Source organism: Bos indicus, chromosome 22 (genome assembly GCF_029378745.1).
Source record: "Bos indicus isolate NIAB-ARS_2022 breed Sahiwal x Tharparkar chromosome 22, NIAB-ARS_B.indTharparkar_mat_pri_1.0, whole genome shotgun sequence".
Classification (NCBI taxonomy): Eukaryota; Metazoa; Chordata; class Mammalia; order Artiodactyla; family Bovidae; genus Bos; species Bos indicus.
Genome location: NC_091781.1, coordinates 24,013,816 through 24,028,190, shown reverse-complemented (window position 1 = coordinate 24,028,190; position 14,375 = coordinate 24,013,816). Strand labels below are relative to the sequence as shown.

The following is a 14,375-nucleotide window of genomic DNA, read 5'->3' as shown; positions in this document are numbered from 1 at the left end:
TTGAACTTTCTATGTTAGAAAATACTACTAAAAGAGCTATAAAGTGGGAAGTGATTACATAGTGAAAAGTTTCTTTTTTTCCCCCAAAAAAGTGTTAAACAGAATTTAAAGTTAAGTAAATTAAAATACCATGGTTTTGTATATAGAGAAAAGCATTTTCAATTTGTTACAAGTGATTATTTTTACAAAAACATTTTGGCCAGTTAAATACATAATCAATTTACCTGAGTTTGGATCTGAGTCTTCTGGCCAAGGGGTTGGCAATCTATGGCCAGGTGGCCAAGTCCAGATATCCACTTCTTTATAAGTCTTCCACTTACTAAGCAAGTTTTTTGTTGTTGTTTTAATTTGTAGATGATTGGAAAAATACAAAAGAATAGTAATTCATGATATGAAAATCATGACATTCAAATGTTAGTGTCCATAAATAAGGTTTAATGGCACACAACCCCACTCATCTGTGTTTGTATCATTTATACTGATTTTATGTTACATCAGCAGAATTGAATAGTTCTGATACAGATTTTATGGTCTGCAAAGCTGAAAATATTTATCCTCTAGATCTTTACGACAAAGTTAGCAGACCCCTGCTCTAGCCAATAGTAGTAATAAGACTGTGATTTCTAATAGGACTGTAGTTTAGATACAAATGTCTCCATTTTACAGCTCAAGATACTGAGGCTCTGATTATTAAGTCATTTTACTTGGTTAGAATTGGGTTTTGAGGGCAGTCTTGAACTATAACAACTTGAAATATATATGAAAACATATATGAATGCTTAGAATTCAGATCTATTTAAAAACAACATTTTAAGTCTTTTGAAAATGGGGTTATGTCTTCTGTTATCAGTTAATAGTTATTGGATAGTATTTGGTTGATTTAAAAGCAGTCATTCCAGGGGCTTCCCTGGTGGCTCAGTAGTAAAGAATCAGCCTGCCAATGGCAGAAGACATGGGTTCCATCCCTGATCCAGGACGGTCCCACGTGACCTGGGACAACTAAACCTGTGTGCCACAAGTACTGAGCATGTGCTCTAGAGCCCAGAAACCACAACTGCTGAAGCCCAAATGCCCTAGAGCATGTGCTCGACAACTGGAGAAGCCACTGTGACTGGAGAGTAGCTCTCAGTTGCTGCAACTGGAGAAAGCCCACACACAGAAACAAAGACCCAGCACAGCCAAAACGAAAGAAAGACACATTAGGAAAAAAGTAGTCATTCCAATGTGTGGGACATTTGAGATATGATATTGTATCTGTCTACGAAAGGGAGGCTCATAATCTGTTTTCATAGTAGATGGCAGAATCACTTTTCTGTGTCAGTGTGGATCCTACTCTGTATAAAAATGATTACAAGTTGGTACAACTTTTATTTTGAGAACTCTAATACAGTAGTCTTGGGAAATTGCCCATAGGGCCTTTCTCTGGAAATCTTATTGCTCGCTGGTTTAGTACAGAAAAATGGGAAAGATGATGGCTGTTCATGGCAGGAGTTTACATAGCTAAGTTTATGGAAGGAGGCAAGAATTTACTTGTTTCCCATCATTGACGTCTTACCTCCCTTCCTGAACTAGAGGATCATGATAAGTGATTATTGCATTAGGATGTGGTGATGATCAGTTTTGTGTGTTATTAAAAAATGTCTTAAGAGGAAATCTATTTAACAAAGTATTTAGGGTAACTTTAAGCATGAAAGAAGAGGGAACCATTGTTTCCTCAAGAGTTTGCTGAATTTCAGTTTTGAAAGACCAAGTGAAACATGGTGAACTGTATTTTAATGTGCAAAATTCCTTCGGCTTATTGAAAGGATCTTCTGAGGGTTAAGGTTGTCCTTACATGGTGCTAAATCAGGATAATAGCCTGAGATTTACTATTTCATACTATTTAGTTAGTTACCAGGATTCTTTAAAAAGCCATTCTTATAGACTTTCTTAAATATAGCTGATGGATGATAATCTAAATAATGCCTTGAAGGCAGATCCTGTGTCTTATAGTACCTTCAGTATTGAGAGCAGTAAGTACCTAATAGTAAATATTATTTTAAATAACATTTTACTGAACGTTATGTGCCAGAAAATATGCTATTTTTTTTACAACTAATATCTAATTTAATTGCCTAAAAATCTCCTGGCCTTAATAGTTTATTCCAACATTACAGGGTTTACAGGGCTGAATAGAACACTTGAGCAGGAACTGGCAACCCACTCCAGTATTCTTGCCTGGAGAATTTCATGAACAGAGGAGCCTGGTGGGCTACAGTCCATGGGGTCACAGAGTCGGACACAACTGAGGGACTAACACCCCCACATACACATAGAACACTTGAAGTGGCTAAAATTAACATTCAGGTATCTCTGATTCCAAAGCCTGATTGTTTTCATGCTATGGTAGTAGGGCATGCTCCAAATGTTTGAGTGAATTCATGGGTGTATGAAAGAGTCAGTTGTTAACAGGAATACGTAATCATGGAACTTGAATCTGTTTTTAATCTACAGTTTCTTTACTCATAATTCTAATACTGTTATCATCATTATAAGCTTTATCAGAGATCCATACCCCATTCGCTTGCTTTGAAAAAGAAACATTATAGAATAGAAAAGTCCATGGATGCTTGGGGCTGGTGCACTGGGACCACCCAGAGGGATGGTATTGGGAGGGAGGAGGGAGGAGGGTTCAGGATGGAGAACACATGTATACATGTGGCAGATTCATTTTGATATATGGCAAAACCAATACAATACTGTAAAGTTAAATAAAATAAAATTAAAAAAAAAAAGAAAAGTCCTAGTTATGACTTAGGAATGAACAAATCAGTTGCCCCCTGTTGTAAACAGCAGTGTGACTGGCAGCAGAGATGCAGTATTTCTGCTGCAGTTTAGATGGATTGCAAAGGGTTAGTTGTTCAGTATGCCATTTGTTGAGATAAAACTAAATGACTTAAATGACTTTCACAGCAGTCTGGCTGATGGCTAGAAAGGCAGACATGTTGTACCTGAGACAGGGACTCAAGAGCATTTCAGTGATTTACCCAGGTAACCTAGCTGGAAACGCAAGCTTTCTGACTGCAGTGCTGTATTGGGTAGAACCTTGTTTTGAGGAGGAAAAGCTGGACCCATATCATGGGAGTAACCAGTTTTCCCAAGCCCAGTGAAGATGCAGTTGTACAGATATATGGGTTCTTCCCTTTTAGAGACAGACTTAGCTACTGGAAACATCAAAGCACAAGTGCACAAAAAGGAACACGTGGCATATACATGTGTCGTAGATAATGATGTTTTACTTCTGTCCTGTCCAATGGAAATACACTATGAGCCAAAAATATAATTTCGATTTTTCTAGAAGTCACAATAAAAAGTACAATGAAACAGGTGAAATTTTATACGTATGTTGTTTTCAAAATATATCCACATAAAACAATTTTGCGTAAGATACATTACACTCATTTTTTTTGCACCATCTCTTCATTTCTTACTAGCTACCTTACAAGCCCTCAGTAGTCATATATGGCTAGTGATCAAACAGTGAGATGACGAGCCAGCTAGGTTAAAAATATGAAAAGGCATTTAAACTTAAACATAAAAGAGATCATACGAATGAAAAAATAGAGGGGATGCACTGGATAGCACAACTCTAAATATTGGTACCATACTGGAGAGCACAACCCAACTTCCCTGCTTAAGTATGGAAAAGCTCTTGAGAGAAAAGGAAGGGAAGGGGTTTTCCTAATTCATTCTTCTGCATCCCCTCTATTTTTTCATTCATATGATCTCTTTTATGTTTAAGTTTAAATGCCTTTTCATATTTTTAACCTAGCTGGGTTGTCATCTCACTATTTGATATTCAATCATCTGATAAAGAGTTCCTATTCTCAAGAGTTGTCTGAGGAAGCAGTGTATCTGTGCAAGGAAATACATAAACATGACTCCAGTGATTGGAACAAAATTAGAAGATTCCTGAGGAAAAGTTGCTGTTCTAATTCAACAAATCCACCTCAGCAATAGCTCAGGCTCATAAGAAGCAAATTGGTTATTTTGGATTAATGTCAAATGAATATACTTTTATTCACATTTTTTCTCTTTGTCATTCAGCTAAAATGAGTGATTGATAATGGTTAGAATGTCGTTTAGCTACAGAAAAGAAAAACCCAGAAAATATTTAAACTACTCTTCAACTCAATTACATTCTAATAAGATAATGATAATTTTGATCCAGATTATGATCTTTTAGACATTTATTATTTCAGTGTGAAACAGTCCTGTGAAATTAACATATATGATTATACATAAACTATATTTTTCTCTTGGAGAAGGCAATGGCACCCCACTCCAGTACTCTTGCCTGGAAAAATCCCATGGACAGAGGAGCCTGGTAAGGCTGCAGTCCATGGGGTCGCTAAGAGTCAGACACGACTGAGCGACTTCACTCTCACTTTTCACTTTCATGCATTGGAGAAGGAAACGGCAACCCATTCCAGTGTTCTTGCCTGGAGAATCCCAGGGACAGGGGAGCCTGGTGGGCTACCATCTCTGGGGTTGCACAGAGTCGGACACGACTGAAGTGACTTAGCAGCATACTTTTCTGTAAAGAAATTTAGCCAATTGGCAGGTTATTGTTGTTGTTCAGTCGCTCAGTTGTGTCTGACTCTCTGCGACCCCATGGACTGCAGCATGCCAGGCTTCCCTGTCCTTCACTATTTCCCAGGGCTTGCTCAAACTCATGTCTGTTGAGTCAATGATGCCATTCAACCATCTCATTCTCTGTCACCCCCTTCTCCTTGTTCCCTCAATCTTTCCTAGCATCAGGGTTTTTTTCCAGTGAATCAGCTCTTCACATCAAGTGGCCAAAGTATTGGAGCTTCTGCTTCAACATCAGTCCTTCCAATTAATATTCAGAATTGATTCCCTTTAGGATTGACTGGTTTGATCTCCTTGCTGTCCAAGGGACTCTCAAGAGTCTTCTCCAGCACCTCAATTCAAAAGCATCAATTCTTGGATCAAAGGGACTCAGCCTTCTTTATGGTCCAACTCACACATCCGTACATAACTACTGGAAAAATCATAGCTTTGACTTGACAGACCTTTGTCAGCAAGGTGATATATCTGCTTTTTAATATGCTGTCTAGGTTTGTCATAGCTTTTCTTCCAAGGAACAAGCATCTTTTAATTTCATGGCTGCAGTGGTCATCTGCAGTGATTTTGGAGCCCAAGAAAATGAAGTCTCTCAGTTTCCCCCATCTGTTTTCCATGAAGTGATGGGATGGGATGGGATGCCATAATCTTCATTTTTTGAAAGTTGAGTTTTAAGCCAGCTTTTCCACTCTCCTCTTTCACCTCCATCAAGAGGTTCTTTAGTTACTCTTTGCTTTCTGCCATTGCTGCTACTGCTGCTAGGGTGGTGCCATCTGCATATCTGAGGTTATTGCTATTTCTCCCTGCATTCTTGATTCCAGCTTGAGCTTTATTCTGTCTGCATTTCACATGATATACTTTTTGTAGAAGTTAAATAAGCCAGGTGACAATATACAGCCTTGATGTATTCCTTTCCAATTTTGAACCAGTTTGTTGTTCCATGTCCAGTTCTAACTGTTGCTTCTTGACCTGCATACAGGTTTCTCAGGAGACAGGTAATGTGGTCTGGTATTGCCGTCTCTTTAAGAATTTTCCAGTTTGTTGTGATCTACACAAAGGCTGTAGTGTAGTCAATGAAGGAGAAGTAAATGTTTTACCAGAAAGAATTTAAATACCATGTTCTAGATACAGGTATGTGTAGTACACACATATGCTTATTTTTACCATAATGAATATGAGGTTATATGCTCTACTTATATACATATGTAAGTAGAGCATATATATATAATATATGCTCTACTTCTCTGAAATTCTGTAGTATTAAAAAAAAAGATTTGTATCATTGTCTAATAATAATTACATGCTAAAATTTATCAGTGCTTACCACCAACACCAGGGCTTTCCAGGTGGCTCAGTGGTACAGAATTTGCTTGCCAATGCAGGAGCCATAGGAGACGTGGATTTTATCCCTGGGTGGAAAGATCCCCTGGAGAAGGAAATGGCAACTCACTCCAGGGTTCTTGTCTGGGAAATCCTATGGACAGAGGACTCTGGCCAGCTACATACAGTCTGTGAGGTCTCAAAGAGTCAGACATGACTGAGTGACTACATGCATCTGCAAACCACTAACACCAGTAAAAGGCCAATTTTGTTCTTTAAAACAACCCTATTAGGTAGCTATTACAACCGGTAAGAAGTGCTCCAATGACTGTATTTTCCTAGACTTTTATATTTCTAGAGGAGGCATTCCCGAGTCCCCCCAAAAAGTCTTTTTGCTTTTAATAGATACTGGTAAATAATCCTCCAGAGAGTATGTACCAAAGGATACACCCACTGAAAATGTATGTGAATAACTGTTACAGCACACTTAACAACATAGTGTAAATCTTTTCATCTTTACCAATTCAATAATGTAAAACATGAAGTGTGAAAGTATTTATTTTCATTTGTGTGGTCTGTTATAGTTGAGACCACACCCTTTACACCCTTTGCATATCATCCTCCCCTCCATATCTGAAAACAGCCCTGCCAAGGGATTAACAAGACCTAAATGAGACAACTTTGGGGGTAGAAAGTCATAAAAAATATCGAATTGAGGAAGAGATTCAGGAGCTTTTTGACCTTGGCAAATAGATTCTGCTTTTATGAAGTGCCCTAATTACTTTCCTGAGGTGGTTTGAGCCTTTCAAATATAAATCTGTTTGCGTACTAAAAAATTGGTTAATGGGGCACCAGTTAGGAGCATTTAAACCATCAAAGCATGGCTGATAACTCTGGCTACTATCATTATATTTCTAAACTAAATGGGGGTCAGACTGAACTGTTTGGAGATATGACAGTTATTAAACATATACCCACAGAAACCCCAAAGGAATGCTAAGAATTGATGGGCTTTTATTTTTACATACCAGATTCTTAACTGATCCAGGACTGAAATGCGCTATAGACTCTTCACTCAATAAAATCATAAGAATATCGAGTGTTTCATTGTCAGTAGACAGCATTCTCCACTAGAAACATACTTCATACCTTCACCTTGTGGCCTCTACATAACCTTTTAAGTGGTCGATTAAAAAGCTTTTGCCTCCTTTTTTTTTCCCTTTCAGTCTTGTGATATATTCTGCATTCTCCCTCATGACTATGTGTACCATCATATAGACAGCCTTCCTGAACGAAGCAGATACAATTCAGTATGTAGTACTTGACTTTGAATAATTCCTCTTTAGCATTATCTGCACTGATTGAGGACAGGTGTGGATGGTGTGGGACATGAAATATGTTGAGAATCTTCAGACCATTTTCTGGGTGTTTGTTTGAGTGTTCTCTCCAATAAACCTTGTAACAAAGCAGTATGATAGAATCATCCTGGATATGATTGTTATTATCTCTTGCAGAGACTTGAAGCTCATCTAGCTCACCCTTCTAATTTTGCATATGAAGAAGCTCATTAGAGAAATGACTTTCAAGATATTTAATGGAAAAGTCCATCCAAACTCCTTGGTTTGAGGCCAGTGAGTTCTCCTTTCTCAAAAGTATTCATGCTATTTTTTATAAAAGTGAAAACACAGCAAAAGGTGGAAGAAAAGCAAACAAGAGCAGTTCCTGGAAAATTGACCTGATATTATTAGCATTGGCAGTATTTCCACCCATTCCTGTAATTCCATATGACTTCTTCCCTATTTAGGCATCTAGTAGGTTTTCCTATTTTCAGATAAGAATTTGCCAGGTAGCTTTAGATTCTGAAATGACAACCTACATTTTGGCAACAGAATCGATAATATTTATTAAGAGGTCTTCATTGCATCTAGCTGAGACTAACAAACTTCATCAGCTTGTGGAGTTTCTCTGCTTACCTCATTTATATATAGAACTACTTATAGAAGTGACTTCTGTCCAGATGCTGGACCAAGAAAGCTTTGGCAGGAAATTCTGCTGATAATGTCTGATAGGAAAATTCATTAAACATCCCCTTACAGAGCTAACAATACTGGGTAAAGCTCCTAGAGTAAGGAAGACAGACTGTTCTTTAGCTTGAGGCAAATGCATTGTTGATTGCCTTTGCCATAAAGGAATTATATTTAATCTTCTTCAGTTACTCTAAGTGAAGTTTGATCATTTTATCAGTGTGACCTTCAAAAAGACCATACTGCTTTTGTCTTTTTTTTTCCCTCTCTTCTATTTTCTTGCTTACTTAGCATCCCTCTCTCCACCAAAGAAGCATTTCATTGCATTTCATTATTACCTCCATCACAAGATTCAAGTTTATGCTAAGTGGAAACCAGATACTTGTCTTTCTTGTTGCTTGAAACTTTGATAAAGCTTGTTCACTTGCTTTGAGTAGTATTGCTCTGAATTTATTTTTCAGTGGGAAAAGGCCATAGGTATTTGGGGAAATTAAGTTCTCATTTATTTTGGCTAATGTGTGGCCTTGATAAGATCTCTTGTCTTAGCGCTCCTCTGTCCTATTTCTCTTCTGAATAGAGCTTGAATCAAATGATTATTTTGAATTGCATGTGATTTAATGATGTGCTAACATTATCCATTTATATGTTTCTCCAGGTGTGAAGAGATGTATATAGCAGGATAATATGAAAGCTATTTCAATTAAGCAGATTATTAATAGGAAAGCTAACTTTGATGCAGTCCCAGAGAATCCCAGATACCTATTTAGGAAGGGAATATCTTAGGCTGTGTTTCAACAAGCTATAGTAAACATTTTTTAAGTTTGTCAGAATTTCTATTTATTTATTTCTGACTGCACTGGGTCTTCATTGTTTTACATGGACTGTCTCCCGTTGCCGCAGGCTGAGGCTACCCTTCATTCTGGTGTGTGGGGATTGTCGTTGCAGTGGCTTCTGTCATTGCAGAGCACAGGCTCTAGAGCGTGCAGACTCAGTATTTATGGGGCACGGGTTTAGTTGCTCTGCAGCATGTGGAATCTTCTCGGACCATGGATTGAACTCGTGTTCTTATCCACTGTGTCACGAGGGAAATCCAAAGTTTGTCAAAATTTTGAAGAAATTAAACTCTCCCATATTGTTTTATTTTTCTAACTTAAAAAAGCCATAGCATTGTTTATCTATATTTTTGTTGCAGGAAGGGGGACACCTTCCAGGGCTCAGAACTGGACTCTTGTCTAATACTCGGAAATGAATTGTCTGAGGAGACACATGTGCTGACAAAGCAAGAGATTTTATTGGGAAAGGGCGCCCGGGTGGAGAGCAGTAGGGTAAGGGAACCCAGGAGAGCAGCTCTGCCATGTGGCTGGCAATCTCAGGTTTTATGGTGATGGAATCAGTTTCCAGGTTGTCTTTAGCCAGTCGTTCTGACTGAGTCCTTCCTGGTGGCACACACCTTGTTCAGCCAAGATGGTTGCCAGCGAGAAGGATTCTGGGAGGTGGTCGGGCGTGTGGTGTCTCCTTTTAACCTTTCCCAAACTCTTCCGGTTGGTGGTGGCTTATTAGTTCTGTGTTCCTTACCAGGACCTCCTGTCTTAAAATAAGCCATGCAAATAGTTACTATGGTGCCTGGCCAGGGTGGGCGGTTACAATCAGTGTACTTGCCATAACATTTTGAATCTTTGTATAATGAATCTTCCCAGTGCAAATTGCAAAGTCCTTTCAACTGTCTCTATATGGTAAGCATGTGATACATCAATGGTGACTATGCTGACTGGAGAAATAGTTTTCAGTAAAATGTTCTCGTGTGATTTTAAATTTTAATGATTGAGAAGTCACAGGAGCACCTAGTATTGTACATGTTCTTGGGACAATTCAGTCATTAACTGTTGCATACAACCACTCAGCATTTGGGTTTTAAAGTGGCCACTGTGAAGGAGGCATTGCAGCCTGTGCTGGAATATAAACATTCAGTGCTGTTCCTATTTCATCTACTTTAACTAAACTGCATACAGTTTAGTTAAAGTAGATGTGTCAGGAAACCAATATAAAAATTTGTGCTGTCAACACTAGAAGTAGGCCATTTCATGGGAAAAGAGGTTGGTACAGGGAGTCATGTACTTGTTTTCAGGCAAGTTGAGTTTGAGATTCCTTTAGGGTATCCAAATAGAGATTTCACATAGTCAGTTGGCTAAGTAGATCTAGAGCTCAGAAAAGGAAGCATGAAGATACAATTTAGAACTGAAAGAAATGTAAGTTTGTTTGAAGTCTAAACTATTATCAGTACCACCTGGAGTTGAAGTTTAGAAAGGTGTAGTATATGATTTTTGAGGATGAAAAAAGTAAGGATTGTAAGTCTTAGACAGCCTTCATACTATTTTTTTTATACTATTTTAAATTGTTATAATTGTTGCACAGATTGTAGTTAGGTTTGAATTTTTGTACAATGTATTCTGATCAAAAAATTTGGCAGTGATTTTTAAAGAAAGGGATAAGAGGATTGTTTCTTATAATAACATATATTATAAGAAATGAATATAGTTGCTCTTAACCATCTTATAGTTTGTTATTTAATTTCAAATGGGACAGTTTTGACTTTAATATGAAAATCAAATGCTTAATTTTACTTATTTAAACATATTGCAGTATCAGTATCTTTGGTATCAGTGTCTGTTTTTTTCATATATTTAGATATAGATCATCCTATTGGCCTTTTTTTAAGGATTCACTGTAACAGTATCCTTGCTCATCAGGATAACCTACTGTACAGTTTAAGGAGTATCTTGGTAAAATCAGGTTCTCTGTAATTGACTGAGAAAGTTTTTCTATCATAACATGTCACTGAGACTTCCTTCTAGCACCATGATACCTCTGGAATGCAACTGATGATTTTTTTTTTAAGTCTAGATTTACACTTTATTCTAAAACCTATTTCTTTATTTGTAGGTGATGTGCAGTTGAACTTGAGATGAATAACATATTTGGGGGTATGTACCATTTTATTTATTTATTTTTTTTAATTTTATTTTATTTTTAAACTTTACATAATTGTATTAGTTTTGCCAAATATCAAAATGAATCCGCCACAGGTATACATGTGTTCCCCATCCTGTTTGTAATATACAAATATATTTTTCTGTGGAGAAATTGTACAATATTTTTGATGTTGATCTTAACTAGGACTCCTAAAAGGAGTTATGGAATTAACTTATAATTTATATAAGTAGAATATACAGAAAGCAATAGCAGTGTATTTGACATCATAAGACATTTATGGTTATTTTCAATGTAATATTTGGTCCTCAAAATTAATTTGCAAATAGCATTTATTATTAAATCTCATTTATCAGTGCATTTAAAAGCTGCACAGTTTTTTAAAGTAGGAAAGTTAACTACTTGAAATTCATTATCTGAATAACTAAATGTAATGTGCAATGCATTTGTTTGTCTTCCTTCACATATTTATTCAGCTGTACATCTTTGCTTTTTATGACATTTATTTATTTCCTACATTAGGTTCTATTACCAAAATGTGCATTTTAGAACACACCTTTGCCCTACAAGCATTATTTTATGTTTTTTGTATTTAGTGATCAGATGTCTCTGTTCTTAATAGCAGATATCTTAAATCATCTTTTTGATTATTTTTTAAACCTAACCATGTTTATAATTTGAACAAAGTTCTCTGTCTTTTTTCCTTCTCATTTAGTGCATACATCGAATACTAGAGAATTATCAGTTTGTTTATTTTAGTAATTTTACTTTGGTAGTTCCATGATAATAACGTGGTTTGTATTTGGTTACCCAACTGCAGATAATCCTGTGGCATTAGGAAGTTTAATTTATGGGAAAGATCTTAGACTTAAAAAGGATTACTGACCATTTAGGAGTGATTAATTAATCAGTGAAAAATTGAGTCTTAAATGTACTAATGCCTATCTAAGCTCCGCACAGATACATGCTCAGGCACATGTACCACCCAGTCTCATAGCTAAAATGACCAAATCACAACAAAGAGGATGGTGTCCTAACTTGTCAGGTCATCACAAAGCCAGGGGTTCTTGAATCAAGCATTTGGAGACTGTTCTTACTCTCAAAGGCTGTGGGGTTTTGAGCATCTCACTTTACCTCAAGTTTGCTTTCCTCATTTGTATGGTTAGTGGGTCAAATCAAGATTTCTTAGGTTCTTTCTTTCCTGAAATACCTTCATTTCTTACTTCAAAAAGTTAAAGTTTAGAAGTGAATGTCTTCATGTTGGTAAAACTGCTATGAATTAAGAGGTGACAGAGTAAGGTAAATCTGTTTAATGGGAAAAGAGTGCAAAAAGGTTCGATTGATTGTCAAGTCACCAATATTCTTGTGTACTTACTGAATTCTGGAGTTTGAGTGGATCTAGAAAGGCAGGCTTCCCTCTGTGCTCTTTGTTCTGCCCGACTTGGAGACACAGGAGTGACTCATTTTGAAAAATCTCTTATTTTGAAAGAATCCCTTATAACCTTGTTAGCTCAAGGTTATCTTTTATCTGATTTCTCTCTTTCTGGATAGGTTGCAGGCTGAAGAGTGTTAAAATATGTTTTCTTAGTGGCTTCCTTTGCTAGATTTGAATAATTCACTTGATTTTTTCAATCTATTTAGATGAAAAAGTGTTATCTAGAGATGCTAATTTTAGTTCCTTTTGTTTGAATTAGAGAAATAAATGCGTTGTATATTTAGTCCAAATAGTAAACCCTTATACCCTTATCTGGCCATTTAAAACAATTCTAAATAATGTTCAGGCACCTTTACTATTGTGAGGTAAGATATTTGCTTGAGATTTGTTTTTCTTTTTTCCTTTCCTTTATCTCTTTTTTTTCTTTTATTTTTATTTATAAGATGAATGCATAAGGAAAAAGATCCATTTGAGTATTGGGTTTATTCTGCGTTGACTGCTTCTTCTTGCTCCCATTCATATATTATTTTAAGCTTATTTCAAACATTTCAACAGAAGATAGCAAATGATTGCAGTTTGATACCAGAGGGGGTTTTTTATGAGTCAGGCCAAAGGATCTGCTAGATCTCTTATACTGTTTTCCTAAGTTTAAGATTCTACAATTCTATATTTTTAGGTTAAATATAAAAATTACCAATTTGTAGGTGAAAATGGTAAGATGATGTCATTTTATATGGATTCAGTCTACATATTAGTTATTCATTGCTGAGAAAAAAAATAACTCATCTGTGAATATGGTAATAACAAGCAGCAAAGCTTATTAAAACACTAACTTCATTTAGGAAAAACTTAGCATCGTGAGTGCTAGATATTAAAAACTATATTTTAAACATTTGTAAATCAAATGGTAATAAAACCTTCATTGCATGTCTTTCTTTTTGCAGAAATGTTTTTTCTGTGTTTTATGAGACAAATCACAGGCATTACAGTTTGAAATAAATTTCATTGTTTTCTTTGCAATTGCTACAAAGCTGTTGAATATTTGCAGTAAGTTTTAATGACTAATGAAGTGCCTGCTTGATTATATGCCATTAGTAAAGATATCTTTTTATGACAAAGGGCGGTTTTCAGCGTGGCCTTGGCAAAGGCAATATATAAATGCGTTATTTCCCTTCAAAGGAATGCAAATCATAGAAGCAAATTATAAGGGAAATATTTAAAAATAAGCAATTAAAATAATGGATATTCTTTGTGTATTACTTATTAGAATTATATGAACATATGAATAGAGTAGCTAGATATACTTATTTTCAGAGGCCAACATAATAATAATTAATTAACAAAGCTGTAAGTATCCTAAGTATTCTAGTGAATTCCAGTTTTATTATCTACATTTTATTGCTAACTGTTATTGGATAGATAGCTATAATGCTGACATTGAGAATCTTGCATAGTTAACTTTTCAGTTTTTCTAACCATGATTTCATGTTCTTGATGCTCTTGCTGTTTGTCACTTGCTGTTTTACCCAGTGTTTAATCCTGGCTCTCTGCTTTTTATACACTTTCCTTTGTCAAGGATACCCCTTTTTTTTCCAGTTCTGTACCTGTCAAAGTTCTACTTGTCTTTTTATGTCTCGCTGAACTTCTGCCTCTTCCGGGAGGCCATCCAGATGCCCTCTAGCCAGAACTTGCTGCTCAAGGTCATTGCTGCCAACTTGTCCTTTCACTGTGGCTCATCTAAATCTCACTGCCTTCTGACCAACACATTCTGTTTGTCGTTCCACAATTTGATTGTCTACCTCTCTTCCCTTTTTTCAATTGGTACAAAAGTCCCTTTGGTACAATTCATGTGTTTCTTTGTATCTCAGTTGTGTTTAATAAAATTGTTTTGTGAAATTTAAAACTGTCTACTCGACAAGATAGTAGAGTTTCAGACTTTATTTTTTTCCCATGTGGTATGTTTGGAGTGGGTGGGCCAATTA

At 36.3% G+C, this 14,375-nt stretch overlaps 1 protein-coding gene across 4 annotated transcripts in view; it reads left to right on the top strand.

Moving 5' to 3' along the window:
* Nucleotides 1–14,375, top strand: part of CNTN4 (contactin 4) — a 1,025,129-nt gene that overhangs the window by 138,840 nt on the left and 871,914 nt on the right. For all 4 annotated transcript variants that reach the window (XM_070776310.1, XM_019985102.2, XM_070776305.1 and 1 more), the window contains exon 2: nucleotides 10,911–10,951. The gene's annotated coding sequence lies outside the window, so the exon portion shown is untranslated. The remainder of the gene's footprint in view (nucleotides 1–10,910; nucleotides 10,952–14,375) is intronic.